We start from the raw sequence: 22552 nt of genomic DNA, 5'->3' as shown, positions 1-22552 counted from the left end.
AACTACTCTTTAAAGTGTCTACATCTTAATTAGAAAATATTGCTAAAAATTCCAAATTTTTAGCAATATTTTTCTATTCCAAAAGTATCTCAGCTTTCAGTGAGTTGCAATCAGTTTGCTGGTAGAAATTCATGCCTTGATGTTAATGACTGCTGACTGTCAGGGTGGTGGTTGCTGAGGCTGGGGTGGCTGTGGCAATTTTTAAAAATAACACAACAATGAACTTGCCACAGTGACCGGCTTCCTTTCACGAACAATTTCTTTGTAACATCAATATTGGCAGCATTTTATCCACAGTAGAACTTTCAAAATCGAAGTCAATCCTCTCAAACCCTGCTGCTGCTTTATCAACTAAGTTCATGAATATTTCCAAATCGTTTGTTGCCATTTCAATTCTTCACAGCATCTTCACCAGAAGTAGATTCCATCTCAAGAAACCACTGTCTTTGCTCATCTCTAGAAGCAACTCCTCACCCATTAAAATTTTATCATGAGGTTGTAGCATTCAGACACATCTTCAGTCCCCACTTCTAATCTAGTTCTCTTGTTTCTTCCACCAATCTGGAGTTACTTCCTCCACTGTTTTTAGTTCCTCATAGTCACCCATGGGCTGAGATCACGTTTTCCAAACTCCTATTACTGTTGATATTTTAAGTTCTTCCCATAAGTCACAAATATTTTTAAAACTGTCTAAAATGGTGAATCCGTTCCAAAAGGTTTTGAATTTACTTTCCCCTGAACCATCAGAAGATGAATATCTATGGCAGCTACAGCCTGGCAAAATGCATTTCTTAAATAATAGGACTTGAAAGACAAAGTTAATCTCTGGTTCATGGGCTACAGAATGGAAGTTATTTGGCAGGCATGGAAATATTAGTCTCGTTATATTTTCATCAGAGCTCTTGGGTAACCAGGTGCATTGTCACTGAACTTAATATTTTGACAGGAATATTTTTCTTTCTATTTCTTTTTTTCTTTTCTTTTTTTTTTTTTTTTTTCTGGGCAGTGAGTCTCAACAGTGGGCTTAAAATATTCAGTAAACCACCATGTTGGAAAGATGTGCTGTCATACAAGTTTTATTGTTCCATTTACAGCTCAGATGGGGTAGATTATGATAATTCTTAGGGCCATATTGTTTTGCAAGATGTTTAACAAGCACTGGTTTCAACTGAGAGTCACCATCTGCATTAGCCCCTCACAAGATGGTTAGTCTGGCCTTTCAAGTTTTGAAGCCAGTCACTGGCTGCTCCTTCTAGGCAATGAAGGTCCTAAATGGCATCGTCTTCCAAGGAAGGCTGTTTTGTCTACATTGAACATCTGTTGTACCTTCATTAATGATCTGAGCTAGGTCTTCCGATAACTTGCTGCAGCTTCTTCATCAGCATCTGATGTTTCATGTTGCTCTTTTCATGTTATGAGACAGCTTCTTTCCTTAAACCTCTTGAACCAACCTCTGTTAGCTTCAAACTTCTTTCGCAGTTTTTTTTTTTTTTTTTTTTTTTTACCTCCCTTTGCTTACATAGAGGTGAAGAAACTGGGGCCTTGCTCTGGATTAGGTTTTGGCTAACAGAAAATTGTGAGTGGTTTGACTTTATATCTAGACCACGCACACACACCACAAAAAAGAAGAAAAAAGAAAGAAAGAAAGAAAGAAAGAAAGAAAGAAAGAAAGAAGAAAGAAAGAAAGAAAAACCTTTCTCCCTCATCAGTAATAAAGGTTTTTTTTCTTTATTATTATTTCTTATCATTTGAGCATTCACTGGAGTAGAATTTTAATTTCCTTCAAGAACTTTTCCTTTGCTCTCACACTTGGCTAACCACACGAGAGACCTAACTTTTGGCCTACCTCAGCTTTAGACATTCTTCCCTCACTAAGCTTACTCATTTATAGCTTTTAATTTGAAGTGAAAGATGTGTGACTTGTTCTTTCACTTGAACACTTAGAAGACATTGAGGATTATAAAACTGGCCTAAATCAATATTATTGTGTTTCAGCCAATAGGAAGCCAGAGGGGCAGGGAGAGATTGGGAATAGCTGGTCAGTAAAACAATTCGAACACACACAACATCCATTACTTAAGTTCACCATCTTTTATGGGCATGGTCTGAGGTGCCTCCCAAAAATTACAATAGTACATAAATTATCACTCTTCACAAATTATCATAGCATAAGCAATAATGAAAAGTTTGAAATATTAAAAGAATTACCAAAATGTCACACAAAGAAACGAAGTGAGCAAATGCTATTAGAAATATGGTACCAATTTACTTGCTCCCTGCAAGATTGCCACAAACATTCAATTTGTGAAAAATTAGTATCTGCAAAACATAATAAAGCTAAATACAATAAAATAAGGTGCGTCTATAGTCAATAGTCAAAGGGTCCATGGTTGCAGTCTTGGATACAGCCCTTTTCCTCTCTTTCTTTGTGTACTTGGGGAATTAACCTTATTTCTAAGGATTTCTTTCCATGATTCTGAGTGAGTTATCACAGATACAGGGTTTATGTCCTGTCTAGAGAGTCCCCAAGGCAAGGAGGAAGGAAGCAGAAAAATGCTTGTCTTACAACTCCTTTCTTTTGTCACAATGAAAATTTCTATGGAGAAGACCCCAAAAAGTCCTATTTACTTAAAAAAAAAATGTACTTAAAAAAAAAAAAAAAAAAGTACTCACAGCTAGACTACTACTCATTAACACACAAGGAAGAAAAAAAAAATATATGTCATAATTGGCTTGGACCAATCAGAAATTATGTCCTGTTTGCACATAAATTCATCAATTTAATCATTTGCTTATATAAGGAAGAAGAGAGATAATTGATCTGTCTACAAATAGCTCTGCTACATCCTAATAAAATCTAGGAAAGGGTAAGCTTAAGGTTGACAATTTTAATTAATGCATTTTATGTTTCACTGGTATGATCTCAATGTGGGAGGTTTACATAGCACATTTATATGTTACAATAAAAATATTTGAAAAATTATGAAACAAGGATTTACTCGCTATACAACTGCATATCAAAGAGCCACATGTTTAAAAAGTTCAAATACAAAAGACAGGACTAAATTCCAGAAACGTAAAAGTACACACTAAGAAAAAAACTATATTTTGTGAAACTTTTTCTCTGTATATCCAAATTAATGAATTTCTCTGTAACAGTCTAGTTTTAGGGGCTGAGCTGGATTAAGGAACATACACAAGAACCTTTCAGTATGGCTTTAATTGCTATATTTTGTGACTTGTTTTCACTATAACTAATCTAGTCTACATTGTTCAGATCACTCAAAATCTTCATTATGCACTCAAAAGTGTCTAAATTATACTTAAAAGGAACTTAAACTAGCTTATTATACTTCTGAATTGAAAAATTATGTGCCATCTTTATATTTGTGGCTGATCATATTTCCTCAAAATTAATATTTAATTTTAATAATTCCAACAGTCAGCTATAAATATTACTTGATAAAACATATTGTATCATATTCATCTGTACATGCTTTTTTGTATTATATTCTGTCTACACACTTGCTTTTCTTAATAGAAGATTTATTCTTTTTTTAAAAGATTTTTAAAATTATTTATTATGAGAGTTACGAGAGAGAGGCAGAGACACAGGCAAAGGGACGCGAGGGATTCGATCCCAGGTATCCAGGATCACACCCTGGGCTGAAGGCGGCGCTAAACGGCTGAGCCACTCAGACTGCCCACCCTTGCTTTTTTAAAAAGCATGTATGCAATTGCAAGAATTACATCATTTAATTAAAAAAATTAAGTATGCATCAAATCATTCTGCATTTTGACTACCTAGAGAGTAACATCAAATCTAGCAGTGCATAACACTCAATTTCAAAGGATTATCCATCACATAGGGAAAAAAGACTACAAACTCGTTTTTTTGGTATGCATAATGCCAGTGTGTCTTTCTCACTGTCAGGAAAATATTCTTCTTAAACAAAACTTCATATATGTCATTAGTATCCACAATATTGATAAAAATTTTGCTAAAAATTGTCATTGAAATGAGTAAAAATGATCTTGCAGCTTTACCAACATCATTTAAAGTAGTATAACAAAAATAATCAATTTAATGGAATGATGATCATGTTCCAAAATACAAATTTTGATGGACAGGGTGAATGAAAAACATTATCCATAACTTCTCATGAAATCTTTTAAAATACAGTGATACTGGTTTTTGCACCAAAAAAAAAAAAAATTCTTCAATAAAGGAAGATAGTCTGTGTACCTTTTTGGCTTGTCTTCCTGTTCATCTCATGCTCCTGTTATTAATTCAATTGCTATGACTTTAGAGTCAATGCTGATATTGATGAGGATCCATCTAATGTTTCGACGCATATTAGGATTGTAAAAAAGACTTTTCCTTATTTTTTTAATATTTTCCAATTTGTTACTTCGGTCTTTTTCCCGCTGGTTCACCAAGTTCTGCACAAAATATTCATCTTTTCAAAAACTAGCTTCTGATTTATTCAATAAGTGTATCTTTACAACTTATACACTGGGCATTCTAACATTTTATCTCTCAAATGAAATTAGGAAAATCTGTACACTTGAAAAAAGAAGTATAATCCCATTAATGTTGAAATGTGAAATAAGATTTTTGTAATATCAGTAAGGTCTCTATAATTTTTTCTTTCAGTTTAAATATCCAAAAGACTCCACGTAATCTTATTTCTCTCATAGCAATTTGGCTAGCCAAACTTTTTAAACTGTCTTCCAAGAAGTTTCCAGTCCCGGTCCAAATAAATCTGGTTTTTGAGGAGGGATCAGTTTGACCCACACTATGAGTTCTGGATAGGCAGTTGTATTCCTGAGAAAACCATATGTGTCTTGCCACCTTAATTTTTTATTTTGATGTGATATTTCCTAGAATGAGTGGTGGTGTTCATGCTGATGTTTTGCTGGCTTATTATTCTGTGCATGTGTGTGTTTGCTTTTTTCCTGTCTATCTTCATTTAGGCCTTTCAGTAGAAATTACCAATCCAACATTAAATTTACTCTTTTTCTTTAAAAATAGGGAATAACACTAATTAAACATATGCTAGAGATCCATAGATATTTAAATAAATAACATACTGAAGTCCATCTCTCACCACATGGACTATAGCTCAACATCCCCATCCTTCTCTAAGGTGGATGTTTGTAATTCTTCCCTATAATTTAAACTTTTGTATGAAGAATATAAATTTTCCATAAGGGAAAAAAAGACATGAAATCGTATGTGTGAGTATGAAAAGCTGAACTGCTTATCATTATTACTAACTCTTTCCTAGATAAATAACTTTTTAAAGCTAGGAAGTTTATTTTATTAGAAACATTTTTCAGGATCTCACAGGCTTTCTATTGACAATGTTTTAGTGTTTAAGAACATTAAAAAATGTTATTTTAATATGTAATCTATTCATAGCTTCAAAATATTTAAACATTACCTAAAGCATTTTAGTCACTTGCAATACTAAAGAATCACTTTTTTGCACAAGAATATTTAAATCACTTTGTATATTATTGTATAAATAAATATGAAATCTAGAATTCATGGAGTGATGAAATATTTTAGCTGGGAAAAGGAGATATTCTAGGATTTAAAAGGAGGGAACCCTGAGCATCTGATGTTGGTCTCTGTGGTAGATGGAACATTGTCCATCCCCTAATCCATGTCGTTACCACTGGAATCTTTGAAGATGTTACTTCCATAGCAAAGGGGCTCTGCAGATGTTTTTGATTGAAAAGCAAATATGCTGAGATTATCCTGGTTTATCTTGGTAGACCTTCTAATTACAAGGTCATTAGAAGAGGAAGAAGGAAGAGCAGAGTCAAGAGAGATGTGCTGACGTCGAGGTGGAAGCTGAGTTCAGTGTTGTGAGGTCACAAGTCAAGGAAGGCACCAGCCTCGGAAAAGGCCAGAAAAAGTCATTTTCCCCAGAGCCTCCACATTGAAAACAGCCTTGCTGACGTTTGATTTTAATGCTGTAATATGCATCCTGGACTTCTAACCTACGAACTCTAAGACAATAAATTAGTGTTGTTTTAGCTATTAATTTTATGGCAATTTGTTACACAGCAATGAATAAACTAATGTATCATCTCTCAGTACACACTCATTAAGCATAAATTGATATGGGTTGGGTTTTTAAATGACTTCTGCACTTCAAAGCACTAATTGTAACGCACTGGAACCTAAAATGTGTGTGTGTGTGTGTGTGTGCACGCGTGCGCGTTGTGGGGGGAGTTAATTTTTCTATTCCATGCTGCCTATGGTATTTCACTACTCTAAGCTATTTTAGCTAACAAAATTAAAAAAAGAGGGGTGTAGAAGGAAGTTAACACTTAATTGATAGAATCCAAAAGGAATGCTCAAAAGCATTACCAGTAAAAAAAAAAAAAAGTAATTGACAGATTTTTAACAATTTTCATTTTAGGATAAATTCAGACCTCACAGCATATGGTAATTGGTTTGTCTTGAATGATTTTTAAAAATATGCACTTTTCTAAAAAGTGTAACTTCTTGAGCTGTCGTTTAAATAATTTCACACTTTTCAAGCATATTTGTTTCCACCTACTGCATCTGATTATGGTGTCTTGCCCCTGTCTACATTTGCATAGTCTGTGTGGGCTCATCTATGGACAGGGAAGTGTTGTTTTCCATCGGTGATGGTCCAGAGAAGGACTGTTCTTACATCCTTCTTTTCTATATCAACTTGTGAGTTCTCCACAGCAGGCCTAGCTCCTCTATTAAAATATATTTTGGTATGACCTTGACTGTAATTGGCATCATCTAATTTTCAACTTCTACATAAGCTAAAATTCAGCTTCTATATTCAAAAGAAATTTCCAGAATGTGTTCCCATTTCATATTGAAGATAATGCAGAACGATAGAACAAAGAACTTGAATGAAAATTCTTATTGAAGAAAGGTTAATAAATGAAGCTAAATTTATATAAGCTTGTTAGGAATGGTATTTTGAAAGATACGTCTAAAAATATAACTAAACAGAGGGCTGCACAAGAAACAATTGATAGATTGGGGGGAACTATCCCACTTATGAGAGCATTGGCAGCACCTATTACAAATATATTTTTATCTTTATTTTGGAAAATATAATGTTGTTTTCAAAATGTTATTGAGAGTTGATGAGATAATTTTGTTGTATAAATGTTTCCATTCTGTGAGTGTTTCTTCATCTTAAAAATAAAAATCATAAAATGGCATTCTAATGAAAGGTTTGGAAAAAATAAGTTTTAAAGAATTTTTCAAAGGATAGGAAATACTAATCAAAGCTGATGATTTGGTTCTGTGCTGTTAAACACTGAGGTCAAGATGTAGGCAGAAATTTATACCACCTGTGAGGTACAACTGTAATTATAACAATATCTCATCATTAACTTTTATAATACAGTTTACTAATGGTTACTGATGGTTTTCAATACTTTTTAAAATTTAATCTTTTTTTTACATTTGTTTTATTTAAGTTTGATTTGCCAACAATAGTATAACCCCCAATGCTCATCCCATCGAGTGCCCCTCCTCAGTGCCCATCACCCAGTTCCCCTATCCCCTCACCCACCTCCCCTTCTTTTTTATTTTAATATTTTTTAATGGAGTTCAATTTGCCAACAATAGCATAACACGCGCTCATCCCATCAGTGCCCCCCTTCAGTGCCCGTCACCCCTTAATCTTTTTAAAAATATCATATACTTAGGTATAATATGCAAACAAAGAACTGTCACAGATCAAAATTTTAATTACCCAAATCTAGTCAACTAGACAGTAATGGTTATCATGATGTATTTATTACAGATATTTTTTGCATATCCTTTATCTTGCCTTTGAAAAATGCTCCCATTGCTTATTTATTATTATTATTATTATTATTATTATTATTATTATTTTATTATTTTATAAAGGAAGAACTTTACTTACCCTTGTGGAGTGTAGTTTATGAGAACTTAAATTCTGATTCTTTGTTTACTTAGAGCTCTTTGGGTTGTCTTCAACAGAAAACCCAACTAGAGATGGTTTCAACATTTAGCACATTTTTAAAAAAAATCTCAAATTGTAAGAAGCCCATGGGGAAGCCACTTCCAAGTGGTTTCATCCAATGTCAGTGATGTCAGCAAGAACCCTGGGTGTTTTACATCTTTCTGTTATGTCACTTAAGTTCCATTCCATGAGGCTGATTTAGTATTATTTATTCTTTCATTGTAAAGAAATAACTGTGGGATTGGGACCCTGGGTGGCTCAGTGGTAGATGCCCTGCCTTTCCCAGGGCTGATCCTGGAGTCCCAGGATCGAGTCCCACATCGGTCCCTGCATGGAGCCTGCTTCTCCCTCTGCCTGTGTTCTCTGCCTCTCTCTCTGTGTGTCTCTCATGAATATATAAGTAAAATCTTTAAAAAAGAAAGAAAGAAAAAACAAAGAAGAAAAAGGAAAGAAAGAGGAAAGAAGAAAGAAGAAGAGGAAGAGAAGAAAGACAGAAAAGAAAGAAAGAAAGAAAGAAGAAGAAAGAAAGAAGAAAGAGAAGAAAGAAAAAAACTGTGATAGCTTCAAGGACGTGCCCTGACATGATAATATACAGAACTGAACCAAATTGAGACTATCTTTTTTAGAGTAAACATATTCTTAGAATACTCACAGAAAATAAAGCCCTCTGTTTAGGAAATATGTCCCAGAATACATCAGTTTTCTGGCTCATATTTACTATAATCACTTGAAAAGGAAAGTTTTGGTATTCTCACCATAGGTAATTCAATGTCCATCACTGAAATAAAAGGATTGACTTCCCAACACCCTTGAAGATAAGACCAGGGATCCCTGGGTGGCTCAGTGGTTTAGTGCCTGCCTTTGTCCCAGGGTGTGATCCTGGGACCCGGGATTGGAGTCCCCACATCAGGCTCCTGCATGGAGCCTACTTCTCCCTCTGCTGCTCTCTGCCATCTCTCTCTCCCTCGTCTTCTTTCTTTCTTTCTTTCTTTCCTTTCTTCTTCTTTTCTTTCTTTTCTCTTTCTTTCTTTCTTTCTTTCTTCTTCTTTCTTTCTTTCTTTCTTTCTTTCTTTCTTTCGTTCTTTCTTTCTTTCTTCTTTCTTTCTTCTTTCTTTCTTTCTTTCTTTCTTTCTTCTTTCTTTCTTTCTTTCTTCTTTCTTTCTTTCTTTCTTTCTTTCTTTCTTCTTTCTTTCCTTTTTTTGACCAGAGGCCTCATCTACTGTTCTGTGGCTCTCTATCATGTCAATCTCATTAGGGGTAGAGACAATTGAAGGAATTTTATTACAAACAGCCTTGGCTAGTTGAGCTGGGATTCCTTTTAATGAACACAGTGAGTGAGAATGCAGCTCATTCCCAACACACACACACGCACACACACACACACACACACCTTCCAATTTCTGGAGCAATTCTTTGAGAGATTCTCCATTTTGAGAAGGATTCACAAATTCCATCTTTTTCCCAGTAGTTTCTCATCTACCAGTCAGATTCCCACCTCTGCAGGAAACTTGAACATTAGAATCATAGACTTGAGTGAATGCAAGTGTCACCCTCTGTGAATGCACTGTGTTGCTTCTTTTGCCTCCCATACTGTTTCCACCTCTTCCCTACACAGATATTGTCTATTGTATTGTCATATTTGTTTAACTTTTACTCAAATGCTTTTGACATCTAATAATCGAGGTTATTCTCTAAATATGGTAATGGGTGGAAGGATTTGGGGCAAAGTACAAAGTTTCTCAATTCCTATTTCCTGATCTATAAAATTAAGAAAACAAACATTGTATTGTGCATACATCATGGGAATACTCAGTAAATGTCAGTGCTTTCATTTATCATATTAATTTTGATAAGAGAAGTATACCGTGGAACAATATTAGGCTTAATGGAGATCTCCAATACTTAGCGTTCAGTAGCTAACATATCCTTTATTCTGTGGTCAGACAAAAGGGGTGTTAACAACCGATCCAATTTGTGGGTTGATATGTTCAGCTTTAATTGTCCAACTTTTCATTAATCAACTTTTAAATGTTGAGGGTCTTTTGAGTATAATCTAATATGCTTGATTAAGGTATACCACCATATTTGATATTCACAGAAACTCTGTGTTTAAAAAACCTCTTTTCTGAAGATTTTATTTATTTATTCATCAGAGACACAGAGAGAGGCAGAGACATAGGCAAAGGGAGAAGCAAGCTCCCTACAGAGACCCTGATGCAGTATTCGATCCCAGGACCCAGGATCACGACCCAAGTCAAAGGCAGACGCTCAACCACTGAGCCATTCATATGCCCCTAAAAAAACTTCAAATATGTTTTATAAATGGGGCTCCAAGGAGGTATGTAACTATTAGAAGCAAGTTATACAAGATTCCCTGCACAAAATATAGTTAAGGAAAAAAAGTTATACACAACTTTTACATCAACAAAAATAAAAAAAAATGTGTATCATTTTGAGACAGATGCAATGTCTAACCCTATTTGTTACCAAAATACTAGGCTACTTTTTTTTCCAATTTATGCATTGACCTGACAAATTATATGTAAATTATGTGCAATGTCTTTCAGTTAAAAGTTTTCCTGAACAATGAAGGTTATAATTAAAGGGAGAGTAAATATGCACTCAATTTAACCTTCAGGAAGGGAAAAGAGACCATCTGGTTTATTTCAGTGCCTTTACTGTGAAAATATGACTATAGTGGTTTATACGCTATTGTTGACACCACTTTTAAATCTGCTTTTATGGATCATTTCTTACAGTGTCTCCCTCAGGGAAACATATAAGAGGTGACACAAAGGTTTGTAATGATGCTTCAACAGTAATTAGTGATAGTGGTAACTTTTAGAAGACTTTTAGAACAGCAAATGAACTAAGGTTAGCTTATCCTCCCTCATTTAATAGGATTATGTTTAAAACAATACAACACTAATCTAAATACATGTTGATGTCTTTAAAATAACAAAAAATGTGTTGTAAGCTTCTAAGCGCAGTGTGCTCTTAACCATGTTCATTTATAGAAATGTGCTCAAAATTTAAGGCTGCATTAAATTTTTCATGACTTTTTCTAGTGTTTTAAATGCAGTAGTTAATCTTGAAATGAACTTCATTGCCATGAAACAGTAATACACTAAAGAATTTTAACGATTCTGGCAAAGGATGGGATTTATTTTAGGAAGAAGTAAGATATTCATACATATATTTAGCCAAAAGTGTGAAAAATACAATCTGCTTTATAGTATCTTCCGTTATTCGATACAGATATTCAAAAACTAAATGATTGCTGCAAGCATGTCAAAAAAGAAAAAAAAAAAAAAAGGTGCCAACCTTAGAATATTGCCTGAGAAGCAAATTTCATGAGAGGGTAATGTGTGAGCTTTCTTTGATTTTTGTCATAATGCAAAAATGAAATAAAGTCTTTTTTTTAAAAGTGTTGTAGTTTCTTACAGCATAATGGTGTGTACATATAGGCAGAGAAAAAATATAGCTTAAAACGATTTACAAGAAACTAAGACTGCTAGAAATATAGTTTTTCAATGTCATTTTAGATTAATTCTGTCATTGTTCATCTATTGATTTTAGCTTAGTTATATGAAAATATTCCCAGAAAGAACTCAGAACATTAAGGGTATTTTCTGGGAAATTATAGTATGAACCAGAATATGAATAATAAGATTTAAAAAAATCCTCTTTAACCTAGATGCACATTGAGTGCGCATCTATTGTTTTATCTGATCAACAACCCAACTTTCCACTATGTTTTTGAGAAATTTTCTCTAGTTAGTAAAAATCCTGTCATCCTGGCCACATTCAATGCATATGACTCAACTTGGAAACTGTCTCGCCAGAAAAACTGTTCCAAAGTGAAAATATGCACCAACCAGTGTCCTTTCCTACATGATATGTGACTGATATAAGGAAATAAAAAATATCTTTTCTTTTTCCCCTTAGGGCTGCTGGACACAATAGTGTCCGTGACTATACTTAGTTGCTTTTGTTCCCATTTATAGTTGCTACTTAACTTATGTAACTTGAATAATATTTGTCACAAAATGGGTTGTTTTAGATAATTTCATCTCCTAATCAAATAAAAATAGTCTGTAGTTATATTGCAATTTGATTTGCAATAAAGTAAATCCATCTTGGATAAATTTTTATTTTTCATTGATTTTTATTAAAACATTGAGACTTCAGGACAAAATTTGACAGCCTGTAATTAAATGTAACCTTGTGACAATTTCCTATTTAGACAAAGAATCAACTTCCAATAATTATTTATGCAGAGACAAATCAATATTTTTTGGATCATTATTCAGAAATGAAAATAAAGTACTAAAGGCAGAGATATGCTACGGTTCCCAGAAACTGACGACTGCCAAACATATGCCCCATCTGATTAAAATGTTTTCAACAGTTTTCACATATTACCAGTTCAAAAGAAAACTTCTGGCAATAATGGATATGTTTATTACCTTGACTGTGGCGATATTATTACAGGCGTATATACATGTCAAAAATCATCAAATTGTATACATTAAGTGTATCTTTTTGTATATCAGTTACACATCAATAAAGGTGTAAAATAATTGCATGCAAATATTTTTAAATGGCCATCTTAATCATTTTTGCCCTGCCTGTATGAGCTATCGTCAAGACACTATGTGTGTAAATGGCTATAATAATTATGAGTTTTCATCCTTATTTTGATATGAATGTTTGTATATATGTTCAGTAAATGTCTTCTTTTTTCATACCTTTGTCATCTAATAGGAGATGTATTAATTATAATTAATTTTGTAACTCAGTATTTAAATTACATGATATCAAATGGGAACTAAGAAAAGAATAACTACATCTTTAAAGTGTCTACATCTTAATTAGAAAATATTGCTAAAAATTCCAAATTTTTAGCAATATTTTCTATTCCAAAAGTATCTCAGCTTTCAGTGAGTTGCAATCAGTTTGCTGGTAGAAATTCATGCCTTGATGTTAATGACTGCTGACTGATCAGGGTGGTGGTTGCTGGAGGCTGGGGTGGCTGTGGCAATTTTTAAAAATAACACAACAATGAACTTTGCCACAGTGACCGGCTTCCTTTCACGAACAATTTCTTTGTAACATGCAATATTGGCAGCATTTTATCCACAGTAGAACTTTCAAAATCGAAGTCAATCCTCTCAAACCCTGCTGCTGCTTTATCAACTAAGTTCATGAAATATTCCAAATCGTTTGTTGCCATTTCAATTCTTCACAGCATCTTCACCAGAAGTAGATTCCATCTCAAGAAACCACTGTCTTTGCTCATCTCTAAGAAGCAACTCCTCACCCATTAAAATTTTATCATGAGGTTGTAGCAATTCAGACACATCTTCAGTCTCCACTTCTAATTCTAGTTCTCTTGTTCTTTCCACCATATCTGGAGTTACTTCCTCCACTGGAGTTTTTAGTTCCTCATAGTCACCCATGAGGGCTGAGATCAACGTTTTCCAAACTCCTATTACTGTTGATATTTTAAGTTCTTCCCATAAGTCACAAATATTTTTAAAACTGTCTAAAATGGTGAATCCGTTCCAAAAGGTTTTGAATTTACTTTCCCCTGAACCATCAGAAGAATGACTATCTATGGCAGCTACAGCCTGGCAAAATGCATTTCTTAAATAATAGGACTTGAAAGACAAAGTTAATCTCTGGTTCATGGGCTACAGAATGGAAGTTATGTTGGCAGGCATGGAAATATTAGTCTCGTTATATATTTCATCAGAGCTCTTGGGTAACCAGGTGCATTGTCACTGAACATTAATATTTTGACAGGAATATTTTTCTTTCTATTTCTTTTTTCTTTTCTTTTTTTTTTTTTTTTTTCTGGGCAGTGAGTCTCAACAGTGGGCTTAAAATATTCAGTAAACCACCATGTTGGAAATAGATGTGCTGTCATACAAGTTTTATTGTTCCATTTATACAGCTCAGATGGGGTAGATTTATGATAATTCTTAAGGGCCATAGTTGTTGCAAGATGTTTAACAAGCACTGGTTTCAACTGAGAGTCACCATCTGCATTAGCCCCTCACAAGATGGTTAGTCTGGCCTTTCAAGTTTTGAAGCCAGTCACTGGCTGCTCCTTTCTAGGCAATGAAGGTCCTAAATGGCATCGTCTTCCAAAGGAAGGCTGTTTTGTCTACATTGAACATCTGTTGTACCTTCATTAATGATCTGAGCTAGGTCTTCCGAATAACTTGCTGCAGCTTCTTCATCAGCATCTGATGTTTCATGTTGCTCTTTCATGTTATGAGACAGCTTCTTTCCTTAAACCTCTTGAACCAACCTCTGTTAGCTTCAAACTTCTTTCTGCAGTTTTTTTTTTTTTTTTTTTTTTTTTACCTCCCTTTGCTTACATAGAGGTGAAGAGAACTGGGGCCTTGCTCTGGATTAGGTTTTGGCTAACAGAAAATTGTGAGTGGTTTGACTTTATATCTAGACCACGCACACACACACACAAAAAAGAAGAAAGAAAGAAAGAAAGAAAGAAAGAAAGAAAGAAAGAAAGAAAGAAGAAAGAAAGAAAGAGAAAACCTTTCTCCTCATCAGTAATAAAGGTTTTTTTCTTTATTATTATTTCTTATCATTTGAGCATTCACTGGAGTAGAATTTTAATTTCCTTCAAGAACTTTTCCTTTGCTCTCACAACTTGGCTAACCTACACGAGAGACCTAACTTTTGGCCTACCTCAGCTTTAGACATTCTTCCCTCACTAAGCTTACTCATTTATAGCTTTTAATTTGAAGTGAAAGATGTGTGACTTGTTCTTTCACTTGAACACTTAGAAGACATTGTAGGATTATTAACTGGCCTAATATCAATATTATTGTGTTTCAGCCAATAGGAAGCCAGAGGGGCAGGGAGAGATTGGGAATAGCTGGTCAGTAAAACAATTCGAACACACACAACATCCATTACTTAAGTTCACCATCTTTTATGGGCATGGTCTGAGGTGCCTCCCAAAAATTACAATAGTAACATAAATTATCACTCTTCACAAATTATCATAGCATAAGCAATAATGAAAAAGTTTGAAATATTACAAGAATTACCAAAATGTCACACAAAGAAACGAAGTGAGCAAATGCTATTAGAAATATGGTACCAATTTACTTGCTCCCTGCAGAGTTGCCACAAACATTCAATTTGTGAAAAATTAAGTATCTGCAAAACATAATAAAGCTAAATACAATAAAATAAGGTGCGTCTATAGTCAATAGTCAAAGGGTCCATGGTTGCAGTCTTGGATACAGCCCTTTTCCTCTCTTTCTTTGTGTACTTGGGGAATTAACCTTATTTCTAAGGATTTCTTTCCATGATTCTGAGTGAGTTATCACAGATACAGGGTTTATGTCCTGTCTAGAGAGTCCCCAAGGCAAGGAGGAAGGAAGCAGGAAAAATGCTTGTCTTACAACTCCTTTCTTTTGTCACAATGAAAATTTCTATGGAGAAGACCCCAAAGAAGTCCTACTTTACTTAAAAAAAAAAATGTACTTAAAAAAAAAAAAAAAAGTACTCACAGCTAGACTACTCATTAACACAAAGGAATAGAAAAAAAAAATATATGTCATAATTGGCTTGGACCAATCAGAAATTATGTCCTGTTTGCACATAAATTTCATCAATTTATATCATTTGCTTATTAATAAGGAAGAAAGAGAGATGAAAATTGATCTGTCTACAAATAGCTCTGCTACATCCTAATAAAATCTAGGAAAGGGTAAGCTTAAGGTTGACAATTTTAATTAATGCATTTTATGTTTCACTGGTATGATCTCAAGTGTGGAGGTTGTACATAGCACATTTATATGTTACAATAAAAATATATTGAAAAATATATGAAACAAGGATTTACATCGCATATACAACTGCAATATCAATAGAGCCACATGTTTAAAAAGTTCAAATACAAAAGACAGGACTAAATTCCAGAAACGTAAAAGTACACACTAAGAAAAAAACTATATTTTGTGAAACTTTTTCTCTGTATATCCAAATATAATGAATTTCTCTGTAACAGTCTAGTTTTAGGGGCTGAGCTGGATTAAGGAAACATACACAAGAACCTTTCAGTATGGCTTTAATTGCTATATTTTGTGACTTGTTTTCACTATAACTAATCTAGTCTACATTGTTCAGATCACTCAAAATCTTCATTATGCACTCAAAAGTGTCTAAATTATACTTAAAAGGAACTTAGAAACTAGCTTATTATACTTCTGAATTGAAAAATTATGTGCCATCTTTTATATTTGTGGCTGATCATATTTTCCTCAAAATTAATATTTAATTTTAATAATTCCAACAGTCAGCTATAAATATTACTTGATAAAACATATTGTATCATATTCATCTGTACATGCTTTTTTGTATTAATTTCTGTCCTACACACTTGCTTTTCTTAATAGAAGATTTATTCTTTTTTTAAAAGATTTTTAAAATTTATTTATTAATGAGAGTTACAGAGAGAGAGGCAGAGACACAGGCAAAGGGACGACGAGGGATTCGATCCCAGGTATCCAGGATCACACCCTGGGCTGAAGGCGGCGCTAAACGGCTGAGCCACTCAGACTGCCCCACCCTTGCTTTTAATTAAAAAGCATGTATGCAATTGCAAGAATTACATCATTTAAATTAAAAAAAATTAAGTATGCATCAAATCATTCTGCATTTTGACTACCTAGAGAGTAACATCAAATCTAGCAGTGCATAGGACACTCAATTTCAAAGGATTTATCCATCACATAGGGAAAAAAAAGACTACAAACTCGTTTTTTTGGTATGCATAATGCCAGTTGGGTCTTTCTCACTGTCAGGAAAATATTCTTCTTAAACAAAACTTCATATATGTCATTAGTATCCACAATATTGATAAAAATTTTGCTAAAAATTGTCATTGAAATGAGTAAAAAATGATCTTGCAGCTTTACCAACATCATTTAAAGTAGTATACAAAAATAATCAATTTAATGGAATGATGATCATGTTCCAAAATACAAATTTTGATGGACAGGGTGAATGAAAAACATTATCCATAACTTCTCATGAAATCTTTTAAAATACAGTGATACTGGTTTTTGCACCAAAAAAAAAAAAAATTCTTCAATAAAAAGGGAAGATAGTCTGTGTACCTTTTTTGGCTTGTCTTCCTGTTCATCTCATGCTCCTGTTATTAATTACAATTGCTATGACTTTAGAGTCAATGCTGATATTGATGAGGATCCATCTAATGTTTCGACGCATATTAGGATGTAAAAAAAGACTTTTCCTTATTTTTTTTAATATTTTCCAATTTGTTACTTCGGTCTTTTTCCCGCTGGTTCACCAAAGTTCTGCACAAAATATTCATCTTTTCAAAAACTAGCTTCTGATTTATTCAATAAGTGTATCTTTACAACTTATATTACACTGGGCATTCTAACATTTTATCTCTCTAAATGAAATTAGGAAAATCTGTACACTTAGAAAAAAAGAAAAGTATAATCTCATTAATGTTGAAATGTGAAATAAGATTTTTGTAATATCAGTAGAGGTCTCTATAATTTTTCTTTCAGTTTAAATATCCAAAAGACTCCACGTAATCTTATTTCTCTCATAGCAATTTGGCTAGCCAAACTTTTTAAACTGTCTTCCAAGAAAGTTTCCAGTCCCGGTCCAAATAAATCTGGTTTTTGAGGAGGGATCATGTTGACCCACACTATGAGTTCTGGATAGGCAGTTGTATTCCTGAGAAAACCATATGTGTCTTGCCACCTTAATTTTTTATTTTGATGTGATATTTCCTAGAATGAGTGGTGGTGTTCATGCTGATGTTTTGCTGGCTTATTATTCTGTGCATGTGTGTGTTTGCTTTTTTCCTGTCTATCTTCATTTAGGCCTTTCAGTAGAAATTACCAATCCAACATTAAATTTACTCTGTTCTTTAAAAATAGGGAATAACACTAATTAAACATATGCTAGAGATCCATAGATATTTAAATAAATAACATACTGAAGTCCATCTCTCACCACATGGACTATAGCTCAACATCCCCATCCTTCTCTAAGGTGGATGTTGTAATTCTTCCCTATAATTTTAAACTTTTGTATGAAGAATATAAATTTTCCATAAGGGAAAAAAAGACATGAAATCAGTATGTGTGAGTATGAAAAGCTGAACTGCTTATCATTATTACTAACTCTTTCCTAGATAAATAACTTTTTAAAGCTAGGAAGTTTATTTTATTAGAAACATTTTTCAGGATCTCACAGGCTTTCTATTGACATAATGTTTTAGTGTTTAAGAACATTAAAAAATGTTATTTTAATATGTAAGTTCTATTCATAGCTTCAAAATATTTAAACATTACCTAAAGCATTTTAGTCACTTGCAATACTAAAGATCATACTTTTTGCACAAGAATATTTAAATCACTTTGTATATTATTGTATAAATAAATATGAAATCTAGAATTCATGGAGTGATGAAATATTTTAGCTGGGAAAAGGAGATATTCTAGGATTTAAAAGGAGGGAACCCTGAGCATCTGATGTTGGTCTCTGTGGTAGATGGAACAATGTTCCATCCCCTAATCCATGTCGTTACCACTGGAATCTTTGAAGATGTTACTTTCCATAGCAAAAGGGGCTCTGCAGATGTATTTTGATTGAAAAGCAAATATGCTGAGATTATCCTGGTTTATCTTGGTAGACCCAGTCTAATTACAAGGGTCATTAGAAGAGGAAGAAGGAAGAGCAGAGTCAAGAGAGATGTGCTGACGTCGAGGTGGAAGCTGAGTTCAGTGTTGTGAGGTCACAAGTCAAGGAAGGCACCAGCCTCTGGAAAAGGCCAGAAAAAGTCATTTTCCCCAGAGCCTCCACATTGAAAACAGCCGTGCTGACAGTTTGATTTTAATGCTGTAATATGCATCCTGGACTTCTAACCTACAGAACTCTAAGACAATAAATTAGTGTTGTTTTAGCTATTAAGTTTATGGCAATTTGTTACAGCAGCAATGATAAACTAATGTATCATCTCTCAGTACACACTCATTAAGCATAAATTGATATGGGTTGGGTTTTTTAAATGACTTCTGCACTTCAAAAGCACTAATTGTAAGCACTGGAACCTAAAATGTGTGTGTGTGTGTGTGTGTGTGTGCACGCGTGCGCGTTGTGGGGGGGAGTTAATTTTTCTATTCCATGCTGCCTATGGTATTTCACTACTCTAAGCTATTTTAGCTTACAAAATTAAAAAAAAGAGGGGTGTAGAAGGAAGTTAACACTTAATTGATAGAATCCAAAAGGAAATGCTCAAAAGCATTACCAGTAAAAAAAAAAAAAAAAAAGTAATTGACAGATTTTTAACACATTTTCATTTTAGGATAAATTCAGACCTCACAGCATATGGTAATTGGTTTGTCTTGAAGTGATTTTTAAAAATATGCACTTTTCTAAAAAGTGTAACTTCTTGAGCTGTCGTTTAAATAAATTCACACTTTTCAAGCATATTTGTTTCCACCTACTGCATCTGATTATGGTGTCTTGCCCCTGTCTACATTTGCATAGTCTGTGTGGGCTCATCTATGGACAGGGAAGTGTTGTTTTCCATCGGTGATGGGTCCAGAGAAGGACTGTTCTTACATCCTTCTTTTCTATATCAAACTTGTGTAGTTCTCACCAGCAAGGCCTAGCTCCTCTATTAAAATATATTTTTGGTATGACCTTGACTGTAATTGGCATCATCTAAATTTTCAACTTCTACATAAGCTAAAATTCAGCTTTCTATATTCAAAAGAAATTTCCAGAATGTGTTCCCATTTCATATTGAAGATAATGCAGAACAGATAGAAACAAAGAACTTGAATGAAAATTCTTATTGAAGAAAGGTTAATTAAATGAAAGCTAAATTTATATAAGCTTGTTAGGAATGGTATTTTGAAAGATACGTCTAAAAATATAACTAAACAGAAGGCTGCACAAGAAACAATGATAAGATTGGGGGGAAACTATCCCACTTATGAGAGCATTGGCAGCACCTATTACAAATATATTTTTATCTTTATTTTGGAAAATATAATGTTGTTTTCAAAATGTTATTGAGAGTTGATGAGATAATTTTGTTGTATAAATGTTTCCATTCTGTGAGTGTTTCTTCATCTTAAAAATAAAAATCATAAAATGGCATTCTAATGAAAGGTTTGGAAAAAATAAGTTTTAAAGAAGTTTTCAAAGGATAAGGAAATACTAATCAAAGCTGATGATTTGGGTCTGTGCTGTTAAACACTGAGGTCAAGATGTAGGCAGAAATTTATACCACCTGTGAGGTACAACTGTAATTTAACAAATATCTCATCATTAACTTTTATAATACAGTTTACTAATAGGTTAACTGATGGTTTTCAATACTTTTTAAAATTTAATCTTTTTTTTACATTTGTTTTTATTTAAGTTTGATTTGCCAACACATAGTATAACCCCCAATGCTCATCCCATCGAGTGCCCCTCCTCAGTGCCCATCACCCAGTTACCCTATCCCCTCACCCACCTCCCCTTCTTTTTTATTTTTACATATTTTTTAATTGGAGTTCAATTTGCCAACATATAGCATAACACCCAGCGCTCATCCCATCAAGTGCCCCCCTTCAGTGCCCGTCACCCAGTTAATCTTTTTAAAAATATCATATACTTAGGTTATAAGATGCAAACAAAGAACTGTCACAGATCAAAATTTTAAATTACCCAAATCTAGTCAACTAGACAGTAATGGTTATCATGATGTATTTATTACAGATATTTTTTGCATATCCTTTATCTTGCCTTTGAAAAATGCTCCCATTGCTTATTTATTATTATTATTATTATTATTATTATTATTATTTTATTATTATTATTAAAGGAAGAACTTTACTTACCCTTGTGGAGTGTAGTTTATGAGAACTTAAATTCTGATTCTTTGTATTACTTAGAGCTCTTTGGGTTGTCTTCAACAGAAAACCCAACTAGAGATGGTTTCAACATTTAGCACATTTTTAAAAAAAATCTCAAATTGTAAGAAGCCCATGGGGAAGGCACTTCCAAGATGGTTTCATTCAATGTCAGTGATGTCAGCAAGAACCCTGGGTTGTTACATCTTTCTGTTATGTCACTTAAGTTCCATTCCATGAGGCTGATTTAGTATTATGTATTCTTTCATTGTAAAGAAATAACTGTGGGATTGGGACACCTGGGTGGCTCAGTGGTAGAGCGCCTGCCTTCAGCCCAGGGCATGATCCTGGAGTCCCAGGATCGAGTCCCACATCAGGTCCCTGCATGGAGCCTGCTTCTCCCTCTGCCTGTGTCTCTGCCTCTCTCTGCTGTGTGTCTCTCATGAATATATAAGTAAAATCTTTAAAAAAGAAAGAAAGAAAAGAAAAAGAAGAAAGAAAGGAAAGAAAGAGGAAAGAAAGAAAGAAGAAAGAAAGAAAGAGAAAGAAAGAAAGAAAGAAAGAAAGAAAGAAAGAAAGAAAGAAAGAAAGAAAGAGAAAGAAAGAAAGAAAAACTGTGATAGCTTCAAGGACCGTGCCCTGACATGATAATATACAGAACTGAACCAAGAATTGAGACTATCTTTTTTAAGAGTAAGAACATATTCTTAGAATACTCACAGAAAAATAAAGCCTCTGTTTAGGAAATATGTCCCAGAATACATCAGTTTCTGGCTCATATTTACTATAATCACTTGAAAAAGGAAACAGTTTTGGTATTCTCACCATAGGTAATTCAATGTCCATCACTTGAAATAAAAGGATTGACTTCCCAACACCCTTAGAAGGATAAGACCAGGGATCCCTGGGTGGCTCAGTGGTTTAGTGCCTGCCTTTGTCCCAGGGTGTGATCCTGGAGACCCGGGATTGAGTCCCACATCAGGCTCCTGCATGGAGCCTACTTCTCCCTCTGCTGCATCTCTGCCATCTCTCTCTCTCTCTCTTTCTCTCTGTCTTCTGTCTCTCATGAATAAATAAATAAAGTCTTTAAAAAAAAGTATAAGACCATCCAGATGTTGTTGTTACATAATAGAAATATATCAAAATCAATATACAAAAGTCAGTTGAATTTCTATACAGTAAAAACAAAATATCTGAACAAAATAAATCTTAAAGAATTCTACTGATAGTAGCACCAAAAACAATACAATACTTAGGAATCAGTTTAACTAAGGAAGCAAGACATCTGGACTCTGATAACAACAAAACACTAAGGGAAGAGATTGAAGAAGACACAAATATATAGAAAGATATTCCACATCCCTGGATTTGAAGAATTAATACTGTTAAAATATCCACAAAATACAAAGTCTTATTTATTTATTTATTTATTTATTTATTTATTTATTTATTTATAAAGATTTATTTATTCATGAGACAGAGAGAGAGAGGCAGAGACACAGGCAGAGACATGGGACCTCATCCCGGGTCTCCAGGATCACACCCTGGAGCAAAGGCAGGCACTAAACCGCTGAGCCACCCAGGTATCCCGCAAAGTCATTCTTAGATTCAATG

General features: G+C 33.9%; 1 long non-coding RNA gene and 1 pseudogene across 1 annotated transcript in view; both read right to left on the bottom strand.

Moving 5' to 3' along the window:
* The window catches only part of LOC119876171, an 18480-nt gene extending 10400 nt beyond the window's left edge, over nucleotides 1-8080 (bottom strand). Inside the window, exon 1 of the long non-coding RNA XR_005357660.1 lies at nucleotides 7941-8080. This is a non-coding gene — a long non-coding RNA (uncharacterized LOC119876171). The remainder of the gene's footprint in view (nucleotides 1-7940) is intronic.
* A 4853-nt stretch (nucleotides 8081-12933) lies between these two features.
* LOC119876225 lies at nucleotides 12934-14825 on the bottom strand (annotated as a pseudogene).
* Between the last annotated feature and the right edge of the window lie 7727 nt (nucleotides 14826-22552).

This window comes from Canis lupus, chromosome 4 (assembly GCF_011100685.1).
Source record: "Canis lupus familiaris isolate Mischka breed German Shepherd chromosome 4, alternate assembly UU_Cfam_GSD_1.0, whole genome shotgun sequence".
NCBI lineage: Eukaryota > Metazoa > Chordata > Mammalia > Carnivora > Canidae > Canis > Canis lupus.
The sequence above is the reverse complement of the archived record's forward strand: the minus strand, read 5'-3'. Positions and strand labels throughout refer to the sequence as shown.